We start from the raw sequence: 12,520 nt of genomic DNA on the forward strand, positions 1-12,520 counted from the left end.
TGCATTTTACAGTTTGGACCACTGACCTGAGTTTTTGAGGTTTTAAGGTACCAGACATCTTTCATCTTTTTATCTTCTTGTTAAATCAGAAAAATGTCTTCGTAAATGTCTGTTATAAAAATGTCTAGTATCTTTAGGATAAATTAGCCCCATCCTACAAGAATGTTATACCTCGATTTAGTAGAGATTATTTTTCTTCAGTATGAATGAAATGACATCACAGCTTTTTTTTCTTGCTAACAATAGAAATCAGTCATTGAGCTTTTGTTCCTTTATATGAATAGAAATATTTAAAATGCTTATTAATTTTCTTTGTTTTATCAAGTACTCTGGGAAACAAAGTTCATTTGAATATTGTTGGTAAACATTGTCTGTGAATGGCTCTTATGCACCGTTCAGGGCTCTCTTCTTGCATTTTTTTCAAGCTATTAAATAAAATTGGGATAAAAATAAAGACAAAGATGAGACAAATTCAATGAAAAATGAATGAGAGTTTTGGATGCTTTATTATCTAGTTATGAGTGACTTGTTTATGCACCATAAGTAAAAACAAGTGTTTACCTCAGCTTAAATCTGCAAAAGCTTAGGGAAGGGTTGCAAGAAATTCAAATCCACTATCTCATTCACAGCACGAGCAGATTTAATTTCAGTAGACAAGATATAAATTAAGGTTATAAAATTAATTCTTACCTGGCAGTGGTTTGTTTGAAGCTCAGTAATTTGAACTCTGGCTGGAAATAGTAAGCTTCGAGACCCGAAATGCCTTCTCTACTTTCCTTTCATGTTTTATTTTGCCAGTGTTTTATTTCTTGCAGTGTCTTTATATCTGTATTCCTGATAATCCTGTAGCATTAGTTAGGATAGTGTGCGGTAGATGAAGACTCCATTGGGCTAGGATTATAGAACCAGAAGGGTGAGTTTTGCCTTTATCTGATAACAGCAGTTGATCTGACCACAAACAATTCGAGTGTTCAGAACTTATTAAAGATTCATTGAATGCTTCAGCAATGAGAAATCCTGATTGTTCCTATATGCATTTTACCCCCTGGAAAAGTTCTGCTTGTTCGTATTTCAGAATTACATACGCTTCCAAATCAAGCTGCTTTAAAAAACATTATCTGGACTAGAAGCATGGATGTTCTTGTACTCTCTTGCTTTCCTTTCTCCGTACCAACTTTTCAGTCCATCAGCTTCCTTTCTGTAGAGGATGAAGGCATTTCTTCTGTCCTCCTCATGCTTTTGTAACCCATGCTCCTGGTACACTGTTTTTTGAATAGTGAGGTAAAAATCCAAAAGGAAGTACGGCTTTATCATGTCTCTGGACGGTGAGCGTACTTGGCATGAATGAAGAGCTGATAGGAGCTATTCAAACCAGACAGCAAACTGATGGGATGACGCTTCCATACATAAAAAACTGATTAATTACTTCCCCTGCTGGACAGCAGTATATCCTGAAAGGAAGAAAGAAAGGAGCAGATGATGATACTCGTTTTGATAGGTGTTCTCTGTTTGAACAGCTTGTCACTGAGAAGCGAATCCAGGAGAAGCTGCAGCTTCAGAGTGTGATCAGGTAGAATGGGCAAGAGTTATTTGACAGACAGTTCCAAGTGACGTATTTTGGGAGGAAAAAGAGGGCTTAGCACAGAGGTAGCTGGAATAAGGTTCCAAAATGCTTTTGAAAATGTTAATTTTTTCCTGTTAGTCTTTTTGGCTAGAAGCTTTTTTTTTTTTTTTCTTTTTTTTTTTTTAAAGCTTTGCTAGGCATTATTCACAGACATGTTGCTGAGTTGTTTTTTCATCTTTCGGTTTTCCCTAAAGATGGAAAGTAATTTTTAAAAGTCTTTGAGATAGAAAGAGTATACTGTGAGTTTTAAACATTTGTAGCCGAGAAAAGACTGCTTTTTTTTTTTTTTCTAAATGCACGCCTGTTGTTTGTTTTTTTTTTTTTTTTTTGAGATGGAGTCCAGACTGGAGTGCAGTGGCGCGATCTCGGCTCACTGCAAGCTCCGCCTCCCGGGCTCACGCCATTCTCCTGCCTCAGCCTCCCGAGTAGCTGGGACTACAGGCGCCCGCCACCGCGCCCAGCTAATTTTTTTGTATTTTTAGTAGAGACAGGGTTTCACCGTGTTAGCCAGGATGGTCTGGATCTCCTGAACTCATGATCCGCCCGCCTCGGCCTCCCAAAGTGCTGGGATTACAGGCGTGAGCCACCACGCCCGGCATTGCACGCCTGTTTTTATACATCTTTTGGGCATCTGCGTTTTGTTGCTTTGGAGTAAAGCATTATAAGTCCTCATTTGATGCAAACTTTTAACAGGGTCTTCATTAAAGCTTTTTCTTAAGTTAGATGAAATCCAGATTAGCTATATAAAAGAATAGATTTTTAAATGTCAATTTCATAATTTTTGCACTTCAGTTTTGATATTTAAAATTCAAATTTTTAAAAATTGCACTTCAGTTTAAAATTTAAATTTTAAATTTAAACATTTTTTCCCTACCTGAGTTCTTTGAGTGTATCTAGACAATATGTTTTTAAATATTTAAAAAATTATTATGCAACATTTCAAACTTACACAAAACTGAAAAATAATACACGAACCTCCAGAAACTCATTATCCAGATTCAATAATTGTCAGATTCAATTCTTTGCTAAAATATTTTAAAGCATATCTCATTTCACCTATTCGTACTTTAGTAGGTATATTTTTAAAGTATGGACACTTTTTCGCATAACCCTGTGCATTATCACACCTAACACATTGGCTATAATCCTCTGGAGTCATATAATATCCAGTTCATTTTAAATTCCTTTGTCTCAGAAACTATGTCGTTACGTAGGTTTTTTCTGAGTGAGAATCCAGACAAAGTATACACTTTCATTGTTAGCCAATAGAATTTTAAACACTAACTTAGACGAACATGTATGAGAAAGCAGTAAATTTTAGTTTTATAGTGGTGCTTGACACACATTGGTAATAGGCATTTTTATGCAAGAGAATATATCTTTAGAATATTTTCTTGAACTTTTCCCACTGAACATTGCATGATACTGAAAAGGATTGTAATTTCATATGGTAATGATTGGTCATTATATACTGGTCACTTCTATAATAAATCGCCCAAGTTTTAAGCCACTGATTATTAAGCCATTTCAACGATTGAATGTGACTTAGAGTTCAGTGGAGATCCAAAATGAGAGAAGTAGAAATCTTTATCAAATTGGGCCATTGTGTTTATGAGGATTGATGACTATAATATTATACACGTTTTTCATTAATGTCAAGGTTTTTTCCCAATGAATTTTAATTTTTCTATGAAGTTTGAACTCATGGCTCTTTTCTGATAAAGCATAACATTTGACTGTTCACTTAACTTTTCCAAGAATACAATAGCGTGAGGTCCTGAAAATAACTTGTGTGCTGCACCTTCACCTGTCGAAATTCATTCTTATTCAGATTCTTTCTCTCTTCTTACTCTTATCTCATCTCATCTTTCCCATTAGCTAGATGAAAGAGAATGGGGTTGGTGAATATGGGGAGCCCTTAAAGGGGTGTAGATGGAAATTATAATTTTCTATTTCCATCTAAGCTCAAAGCCACTGCTGAGGACCGTGCCCCCAGTTTTTATGGAGAGCAATAGAATACTTCTCTCCCAAGGGGCTCACTCTTGAGTACCTCTGGTCATATGTCATGTTATGGCATGAACGTTCGTGAGCTTTGTGTTACACTTTATGTTCTCAAATTATGCCTTGTCCTTTAAATCTTGCTGAACAAGGACTACGTGTGCCAATCACTTTTTGAAAGCTTAGTAAATAGTTACTGATTATCACCATTTAATATAGATAAGCTGAAGGGGAAAAGGTGAGGAAAGATGCTTCCGTTCTCTTTCCAAGCTGTCTCGGAAATTTTTCTCAATCATTTGTAATGCAATGTCAACATCAGGAGAACACTTTCCAAATATGCAGATTCTGCTGGAGAACTTTGTAAGGTGGGTGAAAAAGTGGTTATAGAGGGAACTGGGATAATAGATTATGAGTGCATTTTGGGTGCAAATATTTCAGATCATTATCTCTCAGTACTTTAGCTATAAACTGAATTAATAGAAAAACATTGACTCAAGTACTGACCTATAGAGTTCCAAATAAAAGATAGTTACACTTCAGCCATTGTGGAAAGTAATTTTCGCCAAGACTTTGCTCTTGGTATTCCTGATGTTGTTCTTTTTTAAATAAAAAGCTGTATTTATTTTTACTTTCTACAGGATGAACTCTCTGCTTTGAAGCAAGGAGTTGTCTACATGAATTCTATTGTTCAGAGATCTAATAGGTTGAGTAGCTAGTTGGGTGGATGGCTTGCTTTTCCACCCTAAATATGAGGAGGAGGAGGAGGAAAGTCTTAGCGATTTGGACTTTTAGGTTTTCTTTGATACATATAATAAAGCACATTTTTGTTTTGTTCAGATGTCTCAACTCGCATCTCCCCTTTTGCAACTCTATGTATTCTCATCTTTAAACTGAACTCTCCCATCACCCACTGTAAATTTGGCTAAACAACTTCAGAAGCATCATAGATTTTCAAATGAATTTATGTATAATGAGATAAATGATTTTTTATTTTACAAGGTCCTTTTTTGCTAGAACATTTGGTCCATACCTAGAGTTATGCTCATAGCTGTTTACAAAATTATAAATACTTCTATAAAGAAGAAAAGTCTCTCCTTCATGCTCTCCAGTTTTTAGATGAGTAGGATTTGTGGTTAATGATTTCTTCCGTAGCAACGACTTACTTTTAGAGCATTTCAATATTTATAATCTCAATTGAGTGTGATTATTTTTCAGTTAATAAACCAAGAGAAAAAGTTGCTTTTTAAGAGAGTACTGTGGACTCATGCAAGCTGTTTCTAAAATAAATATGCTTTTAAATTCTGGTTGAAGAAATAAAATCTTTGTTGACTTATGTGAGTAATGCCAGGTCATTTTTAGCACATTAATTGTAATAACAAACATTTATTGACTCCTTACTAGGTACAAGACCACTGCACTTGGTTCTTTGGATTTATAATGCATTTACTTTTAACAGCTCTGAGGCAGACTGTTATCATGCATCTTCTCTAAAGAAGGAAACTGAGGTACACCAAGGTTAAGTAGCTTGTTCAAGTTTACCCTGTTATTAAAATGTTGAACTGTGGCATGAACCCAGCCTAGGCGGTTTTAAAGTCCAGTAAGCTTGCCTGCTGGGAATAACAATCATTCCACTTAAGCGTGAGACTCCCAGTATGATGTTGAAAGAGTGGCGTCTCTCCGGCATAACTAACATTCTACAAAAACGAGACCTGCAGTTTCTCGGAGATCTCAGATGACCTGGACAGTTGACTGTCTTTCACATACAGGAAATGTTTTCATCTTGTTTTCTATGCCTTGAATTTATAAAGGGGTGATTTTTTTTCTTTCCAAAATTGTATTATGGCCTCTCAAACAGCAATGTGTTTTAAAATACTAGTCATTTATGTTCTATTAAATTTTTTTTTTTTAAAAACTAAGAGTTATAAGGGGGGATATGAACTGGATTTGTTGTACTTTGCAATACAGTTGATTATTAGGAAACAGTTGCCGTCTTCATAGGTATCACATTCGGGTAAAATGATTGCATTATTTTTCTTTTGGCATCAGTTTGTTGGGAAAAAAAGATTGCATTTTTATTTTCTGATTTAGACACTTTAAACAAATCTTTCATTTTTAAACTTCTTTAGTTGATCCCTCTACCATTGCACCCACTTTTTTCATGCCTGTCAGGCCTTAACCTGTTGTCTGATATTTGGTTCTTTCCTAATTTGTCATCCTTAAGATTTTGACCTTATACTGAACTGCAGACAACCACTAGAGGTCTCCAGACCACACTTTAGAAAGCTCTGATTTTACAACCATACCTTAGTAAGTGGAACAGTTATATTGGGCACGAATATTCCTCATTAAGTATTTGGGAAATGCTTCTTATATGCCAGGTTCTAGAACTATGCTGTATTCTTGGGAGTAGAGTTTTTCTTTTTTTTAAAGTAAGGTCTTAGACCCGAAGAACCCTGTAGGCTAGTGGGGACACTAACATTTGAACATGTGGTCAGAAGATGTCATGTTAGGCACACCCTAACCTTTTACATCCTAATGACTGGAGTCCTTTAGATTTCTAAGTCTGTGAATGCCCCACTAATACTCTCTGTAGCGAGATCACTCCTGCTTTCCTTTTGTTTTTTTTTTTTTGAGATGGAGTCTCGCTCTGTCACCCAGGCTGGAGTGCAGTGGCGCGATCTCAGCTCACTGCAAGCTCCGCCTCCCAGGCTCACGCCGTTCTCCTGCCTCAGCCTCCCGAGTAGCTGGGACTACAGGCGCCTGACACCACACCCGGCTAATTTTTTTTTTTTTTTTTTGTATTTTTAGTAGAGATGGGATTTCACCGTGTTAGCCAGGATGGTCTGGATCTCCTGACCTCGTGATTCACCTGCCTCGGCCTCCCAAAGTGCTGGGATTACAGGCGTGAGCCACTGCGCCCGGCCACTCCTGCTTTCTTGATGAGCCCTGACATTGCATCTTCATCAATCTGGCAAGGAGCCATTCTCTGGGGGCAAATAGGATTATTTGAATGGGCTCTGGGTTTTGTTTGTTCTTTCTTTCCTTCCTTCCTTCCTTCCTTCCTTCCTTCCTTCCTTCCTTCCTTCCTTCCTTCCTTCCTTCCTTCCTTTCCTCCTTTCTTTTTCTTTCCTTTCTCTCTTTCTCTCTCTCTTTCTTTCTCTCTCTCTCTCTCTTTCCTTCTTTCTTTCCTTCTTTCCTTCCTTCTTTCCTCCCTCCCCCCTCCCTCGCTCCCTCCTTTCTCTTTCTTTCTTTCTTTCTTTCTTTCTTTCTTTCTTTCTTTCTTTCTTTCTTTCTTTCTTTCTTTCTTTCTTTCTTTTTCTTTCTTTCTTTCTCTTTCTTTCTTTTCTTTCTTTTCTTTCTTTCTTTTCCTTTCTTTTCTTTTCTTTCTTTTCTTTCTTTCTTTTCTTTCGTCTCCCTCTGTTGCCCAGGCTGGGCAGTCACCCAGGAGTGCAGTGCTGTGATCTCGGCTCACTGCAACCTCTGTCTCCTGGGTTCAGGCAATTCTCCTGCTTCAACCTCCTGAGTAGCTGGAATTATAGGCGCCCGCCACCATGCCTGGCTAATTTTTGTACTTTTCATAGAGATGGGGTTTCACCATGTTGGCCAGACTGGTCTCAAACTCCTGACCTCAAGTGATCCGCCTGCCTCAGCCTCCCAAGTGCTAGGATTATAGGCGTGAGCCACCGGGCCTGGCTGGGTTCTGGTTTTTTATTTTCTGATACCCTTCTCAGCAGCTCTGGCATCTGATCTTTAGGGAAGCACTTCATACAAAAGCCAGCCGCTACCTGTCTCAGTGAACAAGGCAGATCCCACAGAGATTTTAGACCTTCCATTTCCATTTTGCTTTATACCAGAGAAATTTTAAAGAAAGGATCTGTCTTCTACTTGGATCTCTTGTCTGTTAGGGGTGTTTATATAAACAGGTATCTCACAGTAACAGTCTTAGGGACGTGTTCTGAGTAAGCCACGCAAAGCGCCTGGCACAGTGCCTGGCACAGAGAGGGCAGATGCCCAGTAGATGTCAACAGTTGTCATTATTATTATGGAATTTAATTGAATTTTACTGCTGGAAGGGACTGTAGAGATAATTTAGTCCTGCCACCCATTTTACACAGTAAATTTTAGTGCTCTTTTCCTTCTCATACAGGCATCTAACTGTTAGGAGTTGTTCTCTTCAGTGATCCCATGTTGGGAAGGCCACAATTTTGATTTAGTCATCCGCTTAATGATGATACGTCCATATGAGGATTTTTATGTGGATAAGCATTTGGAACTAAATGGCAATTGTCAGTTTTAAGAGCATTTCAGCATGACACTGGGAAAGCAGTAAGCATTTCAACATCCACAGTGATACTCTAGAAAGCCTGGCAGCTTGTTAGTCTCTCATCTGTATACATGTTCTAGAGGAAATTCTGAAAGCTATAGATGAATGACTTTCTGGATGGTGGACCTGTTTTTAAAAGTGTAGAATTCTTGAAGGCACATGGAAGTCAAGTAATTAGCACAAGGCCTAGAGAGCTGGCAAGTGACAGAACCAGGATCCAAACTAAGCATTCTGTGCTCTTAACCCCTGTGCCATGCTGTTTTTGAAAGGATGCTAACTAGCATTATTTATATTTCTTAACAAGTACAAATAATCTAAGCAGAAGTAGGGGCTCAGATGAATACATCCCATGGAATACTATACTGACATTTAAGAAAACAGTGGAATTCTTGAATGCTTAGTGAACAATTACTGAAGAATAGGTAGCTTGGTTTTAGAAATAAATATATGGGCAAATAGAAATAAATGGATTATACTTCAGATTCAAAAAATATTTTGACAAAGTTAACAGTACCTTAAAGTCTGGTTTAAAAACCTTAATAAAGATCTAAAATATGTAAATAACCTTGGGGACCTTCAAGTGAATGGCCATTTGTCTGAGCCAGCAAGACAGTGACAGGACTAATCATTAGTTCTTGGAATGCAGGAACTTTGGGGATCTTCTGAGAGTTGAGGTAATTCTCATTTAACAGTTTTATAAATAAATTACTTGAAAGACAGTAGTAAGAGAAAAAGCCCCAAGATTTTTAATACATAAAGCCATTAGGGATGATTTCTAGGGTAGAACTCTGAGTAAGAAATGGTAGTTGCATTTTAGTTTAGGTGTTTTTTTTTTCTTTTGTGTGTTTTGTTTTGTTTGGAGACAGGGTCTCATTCTGTTGCCCAGACTGGAGTGCAGTGTAACCTCAAACTTCTGGGCTCCAGTGAACCTCCCGCTTCGACCTCCTGAGTAGCTGGGACTACAGGCGTGGGCCTTCTTGCCTGGCTACACACACATTTTAGTGGGAACATGAATAAATGAAAATGATCTTGATCATAATTATATGATATGCAGAAGATAAGGGGGAATTATAGACAGATTTTATGCTGGGGAATTCAGTGATTTGTTATGTTTTTAAAGGATTTAAGTCTGATGTGGCGTGTTAAAAAATTTAGAAATTAGCAGGAGGTTATGATGATGATCCAGGCAAAATATGATTCCTCAGACTAACATAGTTGGAAAGAAGGGGACAGATTACAGGAATATACGGAGGTATAAATGATAGTTTGCTGATGAATTAGGTATCTAGGTATGATGGTGAGAGAAGCGTTGAGAATGACCCCGAGAACTCTGGCTTGAGTAACTGTGGCTGGAGCTGCAATATGCTGAAATTGGGGAAGCTGGCTGAGGAACAGGTTTTGGAAAAGGGAAATCAGGAGAGAGAATATTGAACAAGATGAGCTGTGGATCTGGTAACTCTTACCTTCTGAAATACGTGAGGCATGTGAAGGAATACTTTACAATCGTCATATGTAAGAAGCAATATATTGTTACATGTTATTTTTGTAAATAGGTCTTTTTTTTTTTTTTTCCCATTCCTTTGTTTTTCATGATGGTTTTTAACCTTACTTTGTTTTTTCCTGTCCCTGCCACTTAAACGTAACACTTACCAATCATAACTTCTCTCCATGCAAGTATTCCAGTGAGACAGGAAAAGAATTAATGAATCAATCTTTCTGTATGGGGTGTGGTTGGAAATAGCCACTCTAGGAATAAATATGCTGTACTCTGCCCCCCAAACCTGGTTGAAAATCGTTTCTTTAAAATCACCTATGAATGATTTTTGATGTGGAACATTTCTTTAATTTTCTAAAAAGATTTCTTGGTTATACTGGTTCATAGGAACACACTGTCCTCAGATGATCAGACACTTCATTTTCCAGAGGAGAATGCTGAGCACCTCAGAGGTTGCCATTCACCCCAACTGCACCCAAGGATGCAGATCTTGTCAACTAGTTAACAGACGATATGTTAGAACAGTAGAACCCTAAGAATCAAAATTCTAGCCAATAATTCCTCCTATGAGACATACCATTTACTTATCAGTTTCTCTAATAAGATAAATTCTTATGCGTAATGAGAAATGAAATATGTTTTATGGCTGGGCATGGTGGCTCTCGCCTGTAATCGCAGCAGGTCTGAGATTTAGGAGGCCGAGGCAGGAGAATTGCTTGAGCCCAGGAGTTCGAGACCAGCCTGGGCAACATAGTGAGACTCTGTCTCTATAAAATATAAAAAAATTGGCCAGGCATGGTGGTGTGTACCTGTAATCCCAGCTACTCAGGAGGCTGAGGCAGGAGGATCGCTTGAACCCAGGAGGTCGAGGCTTCAGTGAGCCATGTTCTCACCACTGCACTGCAGCCTGGACAACAGAGCAAGACCCTGTTGTCTCAAAAGAAAAAAAAAAAAGGAAAAGAAATATTTTTACCAGATATATATTTGATAAGGTGAAAATAGTTACATTATTTCTGTAAAGACTTCATATTTAAAATTTAATAAGATTGATACTTTAGTCTGCAGTTGACCAAACAGTTTAGCACCTCAAACATGTGCATCGTTCTAGACACGGGATATATGAGCATGACTAAGGGATAAACTCTGCTCCCAAGCAGCTGACATGGACTGGGGAAGACAAGCATGTCAAGGAATAATGTTATCTTTATGTTATACTCAAGTAGCTGTAGAACAGAAGATAAAATGGGGCTCACGTGAAGGAGGAAATAGCTAGTTTAATCTGGAGAGGTCAGGGAGCTATGTTAAGCTGTGTGAGCTGTAGACATTGGTTCGGTGCTCTTTGAACCCCTTCAGAGTTCATTTTATTTTTATTTTTTAAGAAGCTCATTTTATTTTTTTTAAAATCCCAAAGCATTAATAAGATACTTATGTGCTAAGTGATGAATGTAGTTCTGAGACTATATATAAAACATTTAAAAAATATTTCTAGTGGAAGTGGCAACAAAATCTCTCTCTCTCACACACACACACATGCACACACACGCACACACGCACGCACACACGCACACACGCACACGCATGCACGCACACACACACGAGACACAGACTGTCTTCCTCATTTTAACCTAAGTATTCTAGTTGCCATAACAACCTGATTGTGGTAGTGCATTTGCTGCTATGGTTGAGGTTGTGTCAGCAGTTCCATTATAAGCTGCAATTTTCAGGATCCTAAAATTCAATGTCACATTCACAGACGTGACATATACAGTTCCATCTATTTATTAATTTGATTTTGCCTCATACTTAAATCTCCAAAAGTCATTCTCCTCTCCCACTGTGTTGAGAGAGGTTCATGTATCTGATTTGTAGGATTCTGCTTTTGTTAATTTGTATTTTATTTCTAAAAGAAACCTCCATATCTGATCATGGTCCCTTATTTTATAAAGAGGAAGTTGAGGCTCTGTAGGGTCATCTGACAAGACCCTTGCCTTGCCTTTTCACCCTGAGGCAAGTCATCCGACATGAATCTACTAGTTATACACTACTGCACAGATGCTGGAGTTCTGTGGCATTTTCTGCTTAGTGATCTTTTTGATTTTTGGTTAAATCTTGCCATGACATGCCTTTCATTGTTTTGCATATGTGTCTCTTTGTGTATTTGATATATATCCTTTCTTCTATAATAGGATTCATTCTGTTGTCACATTCTGTGTTGTAGAAATTGGTTTATATGTTGTAGAAATTGGTTTATATGTCTTTCTGATCTCCACTAAACATTTTTCCAGGGTAGACACCATGCTTTACTCCTTATAAGGTCTCTAGCATTTGCTGAGAAGGACCAGCTCTGCCTCTTCTTCTTCCTCATTCTCATTCCAGTTCACCTGGTGTCTGACCTTCCGTGTTGCTTATTCTTAGTGCGTGAACCTAATGACCTGTCTTTAGAGGGGTTGGGGAGTGGGCACTGGTGTGGAGAGAGGAGGGGGCCTCCCTCTGCCCCTAGGTAGAGTCTCGGGGTTCAAGAGTGTGGTGCTTGGAGGGCCGTGGCTGTGACTGAAGTGTAGGGAGTAGTGAGAGAGGTTAAAGGGGCCTTAAGGGGCCTGAAGGTAGACTTGGATTGGACTTCCTGCTGAGGAATCTGAACTTTGTTTTTTAGGCAAGAAGGACCAATTGAAAGGTCATAAGCAGGGAAAGGATATGAAGAGATCACCTAAAACTGCTGCACATTCAGGCCCTTGAAGACAGAAATGTGTATTTTAAAAAGTATGGCATAAATAGGTAATCATTCTATTTAGTAGGAAAATGTAAGGTCGGAGGAGAGAGTAATTAATTCTGCCTTGGATATGATGATAGGAAGCTTTCACAAATGAGGTGATGTTTCAACTGGATTTTAAGGGTAGCTGGGATTGCACCATGCAGGGAAGTTGGGAAGATGGGATTTTAGATGTGAGAAGCAGCTCGAGTGAAGAATCAGAGGCATACTGGGAAAATCTTGACCCTGCTGATGTTGATGTGGTGCCAGGTCTGAGGAGACCAGTGGCTTGAGAGGAGACGGGACAGGATGGGCTGAAAGCAGGTCACC

The 12,520-nt window shown here is 38.4% G+C and overlaps 2 protein-coding genes across 4 annotated transcripts in view; one reads left to right on the top strand and one right to left on the bottom strand.

Moving 5' to 3' along the window:
* Positions 1–1,566, bottom strand: part of LOC105463652 (cholinergic receptor muscarinic 5) — a 98,859-nt gene extending 97,293 nt beyond the window's left edge. For both annotated transcript variants that reach the window (XR_011606200.1, XM_011710856.2), the window contains exon 1: positions 691–1,566. The gene's annotated coding sequence lies outside the window, so the exon portion shown is untranslated. The remainder of the gene's footprint in view (positions 1–690) is intronic.
* LOC105463654 (apoptosis and caspase activation inhibitor) overlaps positions 1–12,520 on the top strand; it is a 236,116-nt gene that overhangs the window by 114,732 nt on the left and 108,864 nt on the right. The window lies entirely within an intron of this gene.

The sequence above is a fragment of the Macaca nemestrina genome, chromosome 7 (assembly GCF_043159975.1).
Source record: "Macaca nemestrina isolate mMacNem1 chromosome 7, mMacNem.hap1, whole genome shotgun sequence".
Lineage (NCBI taxonomy): Eukaryota > Metazoa > Chordata > Mammalia > Primates > Cercopithecidae > Macaca > Macaca nemestrina.